The 7,787-nt window shown below is 41.6% G+C and overlaps 1 non-coding gene across 1 annotated transcript; it reads left to right on the top strand.

The window, feature by feature from the left end:
* The first annotated feature begins 7,219 nt into the window (after positions 1-7,219).
* On the top strand, positions 7,220-7,350 carry LOC121538682. Its single transcript, XR_005995231.1, has one exon. It is a non-coding gene; the product is annotated as a small nucleolar RNA SNORA18 (small nucleolar RNA).
* Positions 7,351-7,787: the final 437 nt, after the last annotated feature.

Here is a 7,787-nt window from a genome sequence, read left to right as displayed (position 1 = left end):
CAGACACAGAGAGTAGAACAAACGAGACAGGGAGATAATGAGTTAGAGACACAGGGGGAATGAGACTTTACATACAGATGACTGAAGGAAGTTTGTGTGTGTAGATAATAACTTTGAGCTTGTAATAATGCTTATCAGTTACTCACCCTGCTTTTTTCTTGTGTTCAGCAAACTCCCTGACCATAACCTCCTGCTGTGAGCTGCCACACTCTCTCTTCTTTTTTATTCCACAGATCCAAACTATTCACTTTTAGATAAGGTTGTCCTCATCTACCTCAGCCTGTTGTGCTGAGGAGATGTCAGCAGTGAACAATGAGAGCATCCTTGCTGACAGTCTGAATTTGTGGCAGCATATCTTGTTCCTTTGCGTGTGGGCTCGCGCTCTCATTATGTTCTCAAGGGATCTTTCAGGCATTCTGTTTCTCAGCTTTTTTTCTTTTTTTTTATCAATGCCATCTGGGAAAAGGCGTGTTCAACAGCGGCATTGCTGAATGGCAAAGAAAGCATGGAGAGAGCAACAGTTCCAAGTTCCTGAAAGTCTTTCTCCCACGCAGCATCAGTACTTTCTTCTTGATTGGTCCATTTTTGAGTGTGGATCACGCCACTGTTGGGTCAGCCTTTCCAGGATCTCCTTTGAATAGAGGGAAGAAGGAGAGAGCATCTAGACATGGGTTGATGCTACTGAGCACAATGCTCGGGGAGAGAGACTTGAGTGCCTCCAGTTGTTTGATGTTATCCGAAAGTCTCTTCTTGATCTCCTTTGTCAGAACTACCATGTAGTCTTTGCAGCGGATTTTCATGTCCTGTACTATTAGTGGGTCTATTCCTCTGGCTTCAGAAAGGGCAGGGCAGAACCCCAAAGTCCACAGACTTGAGCGGCAGGCGATGCTCATCTGTCAAGTCGAATTCCATGACTTCACTCCAGGTATGTAATTCTTGTGGCACAATGACTCGCTCCACAAAAGAGCGGTAGAAGTTCATTAGATCAGCTAAGAGTTTTCCTGGATTGTCTGAGACTAGTTGGAAAATGTGTTGATCCTGTTCAACTCTCCCACAATTGTCTGCAGAAACGTCATGTACACAAGGTTGGCTGGGTCAGTGTACATCTGGTAAAGTAGCTCTGCAGCATAGTTTCTCTCACCGTCTTTGGTGATCTGAAAGTGCAGCTTCAGCTCATCATACTGTAACAGTACCCGATAGACACACACTGATTGCAAGCCATCTGGTGTCAGAGAGTTGCAATATCTTCAGAGGAGCTTCACCAACATTGATGGTGGTGTATAGAGTGCCTTCGGAAAGCATTCAGACCCCTTGACTTTTTCCACATTTTGTTACGTTACAGCCTTATTCTAAAATGGATTAAATTGTTTTTTTTCCCCTCCTCAATCTACACACAATACCCCATAATGACAATGCAAAAAAAGGTTTTTAGAAATGTTTGCTAATTTATAAAAAATCGGAAATATGACATTTACATAAGTATTCAGACCCTTTACTCAGTACTTTGTTGAAGCACCTTTGACAGCGATTACAGCCTCGAGTCTTCTTGGGTATGACGCTACAAGCTTGGCACACCAGTATTTGGGGAGTTTCTCCCATTCTTCTCTGCAGATCCTGTATGTCCTCATATTTCGAGAGTCGCTGGGTGGCATTGGAGAACCATGTATATATATGTCTGTGATACCATATATATATATATATATATACATTCAACATTTCGTGGAAGAACATTCACTGCTTTGGAGGCACAGAGTTGCAGGGAATGGCACACACATTTAATATAGACGATATTCGGATTCCGTGCTTGAAATGTTGTCAGGGCGGAATAGTTTTTACCACACATTGTGTTGCAGCCATATGCGGCTAGACCGATGCAGTTGTTAATGTGCAAGTTATTGTCATCAAGAAACTTGAACAAGGCATTGGCATTCGTCAGTGAATCACCGGCTGGAATGTTGATTATTCCTCCAAATGTGCTTATAATTTGAGAGTTTCTTGCTGTGGTATGTTATCGCCACACACCGCTGCTTCTTGGCGGTGACATCAGTACTTTCATCAATAATCAACGAGTAAGATTCATTCCCATTGTCCTTTATTAGTTCCTCATGCACTGCAGGCCCTTTAACTGCATTTATGTGCGCTCTTCAACAACGCATCCCAGGTGATCTAGAGTTGCTATGCTGCCGTGGCATGCAACATATGCAGTCATCTGTAACTCTGATGTTTTACATGTTATTCTCTCTTACAAATGTAGTGCCTGTGTCAAACAATGTTCTTGCATTAGAAAGCGGAGCAGCATTTCTCGTGTTTTTTTCGTTTGTGCATGAGAAATAAGATCGGCGTGGTAGGCTCGCATTTCTGATTTGCAATACTTTGAATAAGCTTTTCGGTTATATCCCGGGATGCTCTTAATCCATTCCATTATACCCTGTTTTCTTTCCCAGGCTAATAACTCACTAACTAGTAAAGAATATGAACAAATGTGCACATGTGGCTGGATGCAGCTTTCGCTTTGATGTCAAAACAAGCGCATCTACTCACAACCACTCATACTGTAAACGGTCCAGTTCAAAGTGAATGGCACAGATCCATATATGGCAGTGGTCTATTTGCATATAGGCCTACTGCAGCTCTGATTGGTTATGGCGCACTGGTCTGTGTAGAGTACGTGCCTGAGTAGTGAGTGTCAATGCAATAGAATCCTACTCCAATTAGTTCTGCCTACAACAAAAGCTCTTGCATAGTTCGTTTTGCATACTAAGTTTGCATAGTTTGTTTTGTTTCAGTATGTTGCATTGAAAGTGGCTAATGCATTGATTCGATCACAGATCCCACAGTAAAGGGAAATGTTGATAGTGTTAACAATGGGGAAACTAGTAAATTGAGGGAACTTCAGTCTTGTGCTTCTCTGCATGGGCTGATATTTATTCTGTGCAGCAGTCCAGGCAGAGCTGCGTGCACATGCACAGCTTTGAGGGAACATTGCCCCCTGGTCACCTATAGAGACCTGCCAAGAGGAAGGATGTTAAGTGCCACATGCCTTTCAATGTATGACTTTGAACACCTTGAAATCCATTTTTTGTAAGAAATGTACTATATAAATAAAGTTTGATTTGATTGATGACATTACAGCTGTAGAATATTTAATCAACTGTAATTTTCACATGAGGACAAGTGCAGCACTCCGAATAAATAAATACTGTACCTTTGAAGATTTGTCTCTGGTCATGAAACTACAATACAGGCTGGATGTCTAAACAAAGTCAATTCTTATTGTCAGTAGATTTTTTGATTCATTCTTATCAATGACAACATTCTAGAACTGGGTTATCACTCATCTAAGTCTGGTATCTGTGGTAATCTGGTTAATGATTATATACAGTAATTGATTAAGTGACTCTTTCCTTGTAGAATGTTGACAGCTGTATAGAACACATTGTATTGCTAAGATACTCAAACTTAACTTAATAGCTACACTCACCGACACAGGATTTTGACATCCTTCCTTGACATGAGTCATCACACTGCATCATCACACTCACAGATATTGGCGGGGTTTATTGCCGTGTTCACATCCTAGTCGGAACTCTGACATTTCCGACTTGCTGATTCGTTGAGCGTGGCACGTGTATAGCTACAACCAGTTAGCATGTCGAAAATGTCAGAGTTTCCTAGTTCCTACTAGCACTTGAACGACGCATAATACTTTGTGGCTGTGGTAACTTGTGATGACCGTGACACAGATCTCAATGACTGGAGATAGACTGTCCATTTTGGATTGAACACACAAATCTGCGGAAAAACAGTGTCAAAAGTATGTATGCACAGAATACAGATCCACAATAACTTTTTGATGCGCAAATGCACATTGCACAGCTGTAAATGTTAGGAATTTCTGAACATTTGCTCACAAATCGTTCTACATTAGTTCAAATTGTACTTTTATTTGTGAGCTATGTTGAATACAGTTACAGATCATGGATGTATTTGTGACTTATGCTGAGCATGCATACGGATCACGGTTTCATTTATTACATATTTTTACTTATTTACGGATTCTGGTTTTACTTGTGAAATATTGTTAAATATTCTTGGTTTATGGTTTTATTTAGGAAATAGTTTTATATATTCACAGATCCGAGTTTTATTTGTGAGTTATATTTTACTATGCGCACGGATCATGGTAGACATATTTATAGAATATGGAAACAAATCTCACCCCATACCTCACTAGTTAACACAGCCACAAAGTTATAACCCCTGCCTATTTCTGAAATGTATCTTCTTAAAATATGATTTTAAACCAAACCATAATCTTAACCATATTGCTAATCTTATGCATAACCCTAACCTTAAATTAAGACCACAATGCGCATTTTTGTTTTCATGCAGTTTTACTATAGCCAATTTACTAGAGATCCTGGTTCGAATCCAGGCTCTGCTGTAGCCGGCCGCAACCGGGAGACCAATGGGGCGGCGCACAATTGGCCCAGCGTCGTCCAGGGTAGGGGAGGGAATGGCCGGCAGGGAGGTAGCTCAGTTGGTAGAGCATGGTGTTTGCAACGCCAGGGTTGTGGGTTCGATTCCCATGGGGTATGAAAATAAAAAATTATATAATGTATGCACTAACTGTAAGTCACTCTGGATAAGAGCGTCTGCTAAATGACGTAAATGTAAAATGTTACTACTTTGTGGCTGTGCTATCTAGTGGAAACCTCAGGAATGCCTCACCGGCCATAATACAGTAATAGGCCAGAGTCGATATCTGTGTTTATATGCCGCGTTAATGTGCTAGTCGGAAATAGGAAACTCGGAAATGTCCGACTTGCTAACTGGTTGTATTACACTCGTTACGACTAACACCGTGGGCCTTAGTGCTGGAGTAGTGCACATAGCAATCCATTTTCTTGCAACTCACTGCTGTGCTCACCCAGCAGCAGTGTTACTTATGAGACTGGACATCAGTCTGGACATAAATTAATACAAAGTATTTGCCTTCTTTAATCCAGTGCCTGTCTTTCAGAGAAGAGTTTGATATGATGAAGCCTGTTTCAATCCCAAACTCCTCGGGTGTGTAGTTGAAGAACCAATGTTCATATGTATTGTATTCACTTTTCTTTCCATTGATTCCAACAGCTTCGAGAGGAAAGGTGATTTGCCCTGTATACCTCAGCGTTCCTACTGGGTATATGTATGGTCATTGACATGGTTTCATGCCGTCTTGGTTAGTATTTGTTTTACCTACAGTGGGGCAAAAAAGTATTTAGTCAGCCACCAATTGTGCAAGTTCTCCCACTTAAAAAGATGAGAGAGGCCTGTAATTTTCATCATAGGTACACGTCAACTATGACAGACAAATTGAGAAAAAAAAATCCAGAAAATCCCATTGTAGGATTTTTAATGAATTTATTTGCAAATTATGGTGGAAAATAAGTATTTGGTCACCTACAAACAAGCAAGATTTCTGGCTCTCACAGACCTGTAACTTCTTCTTTAAGAGGCTCCTCTGTCCTCCACTCGTTACCTGTATTAATGGCACCTGTTTGAACTTGTTATCAGTATAAAGACACCTGTCCACAACCTCAAACAGTCACACTCCAAACTTCACAATGGCCAAGACCAAAGAGCTGTCAAAGGACACCAAAAACAAAATTGTAGACCTGCACCAGGCTGGGAAGACTGAATCTGCAACAGGTAAGCAGCTTGGTTTGAAGAAATCAACTGTGGGAGCAATTATTAGGAAATGGAAGACATACAAGACCACTGATAATCTCCCTCGATCTGGGGCTCCATGCAAGATCTCACCCCGTGGGAGTCAAAAAGATCACAAGAACGGTGAGCAAAAATCCCAGAACCACACGGGGGGACCTAGTGAATGACCTGCTGAGAGCTGGGACCAAAGTAACAAAGCCAACCATCAGTAACACACTACGCCGCCAGGGACTCAAATCCTGCAGTGAGAGACGTGTCCCCCTGCTTAAGCCAGTACATGTCCAGGCCCGTCTGAAGTGCATTTGGATGATCCAGAAGAGGATTGGGAGAATGTCATATGGTCAGATGAAACCAAAATATAACTTTTTGGTAAAAACTCAACTCGTCATGTTTGGAGGACAAAGAATGCTGAGTTGCATCCAAAGAACACCATACCTACTGTGAAGCATGGGGTTGGAAACATCATGCTTTGGGGCTGTTTTTCTGCAAAGGGACCAGGACGACTGATCCGTGTAAAGGAAAGAATGAATGGGGCCATGTATCGTGAGATTTTGAGTGAAACCCTCCTTCCATCAGCAAGGGCATTGAAGATGAAACGTGGCTGGGTCTTTCAGCATGACAATGATCCCAAACACACCGCCCGGGCAACGAAGGAGTGGCTTCGTAAGAAGCATTTCAAGGTCCTGGAGTGGCCTAGCCAGTCTCCAGATCTCAACCCCATAGAAAATATTTGGAGGGAGTTGAAAGTCTGTGTTGCCCAGCGACAGCCCCAAAACATCACTGCTCTAGAGGAGATCTGCATGGAGGAATGGGCCAAAATACCAGCAACAGTGTGTGAAAACCTTGTGAAGACTTACAGAAAACGTTTGACCTGTGTCATTGCCAACAAAGGGTATATAACAAAGTATTGAGAAACTTTTGTTATTGACCAAATACTTATTTTCCACCATCATATGCCAATAAATTCATAAAAAATCCTACAATGTGATTTTCTGGATTTTTTTTTCTATTTTTGTCTGTCATAGTTGACGTTTACCTATGATGAAAATTACAGGCCTCTCTCATCTTTTTAAGTGGGAGAACTTGCACAATTGGTGGCTGACTAAATACTTTTTTTCCCCACTGTATATTTAAAGCTGGAATCCGTAGCGGATTCACTTCCTTTAGCGATATTATAACAAAGACCTTACTTCTATCTTTCTATCTCTGACATCATTGCACCCATGATAGAACAGCAATATGTGCACATTATTCTTTTTATTTTTTTACTGTGGTGGAGGATGCTCCTCTGCCCCTTCTCAAAAACAATTACAAATACACCTGGTTATGACCAGTGAAGATGATTCACCTTATGCGGATCTTAGCTTTAATCTAATGCATTTAATGCAAAATAACCTTGACGTTCATGGTGAGTATTTTTGTCATTTGAAATGCCTAGTTTACTTTTTGTTATTGATCTAAGCAACCTCTGCACGAGTGCTCCATATTTTAAACCTTTCTGTGTCATACTGAGGGCTATCCCGACAGACTCTTCACTGTGAACCCTAGTCATTGGAAATGCCTCAAAGAACAAGTCTGTTTCACTTTACCTTCATGGCTACTGCCATTAGCCCTGTGGGATATTACTGCAGAACAAATACTCAAAATTGCAGCTCTACTATGAACTAAAGCCATGTTTCTAATGGCCTTCCTCATCTGTCTGGTGTAGGTCTACCAATTGGCCACAAGATGGCTCTCAAGCCCAGATGCCCTTTTGGTGCGTATGAACCCTGATCAGTTTTGATTACGTTGAGTGTAATCCTCTTGGGTTTGTGGTTATATGGGGAGGAATTGACTCTGATTGGACTGTTCATTAGTCGGTGCAAGAGCAACCTGACATATGACATTGTTGGTCTCCATGCCTCTTGTGTGGAGTCCTGGAATATCTGTCTAGACACGTTTGACTTCCCAGCAAGTTTATATCATTGAACTTCCTGTATGCAAATTCAATCTTGTGTTCTCTTGACAACACATCTGCCACGCTGATCCACAACACGGGGGCCCCTCAGGGGTGCGTGCTCAGTCCCCTCCTGTAC

The sequence above is a fragment of the Coregonus clupeaformis genome, chromosome 24 (genome assembly GCF_020615455.1).
Source record: "Coregonus clupeaformis isolate EN_2021a chromosome 24, ASM2061545v1, whole genome shotgun sequence".
Lineage (NCBI taxonomy): Eukaryota > Metazoa > Chordata > Actinopteri > Salmoniformes > Salmonidae > Coregonus > Coregonus clupeaformis.
The sequence above is the reverse complement of the archived record's forward strand: the minus strand, read 5'-3'. Positions and strand labels throughout refer to the sequence as shown.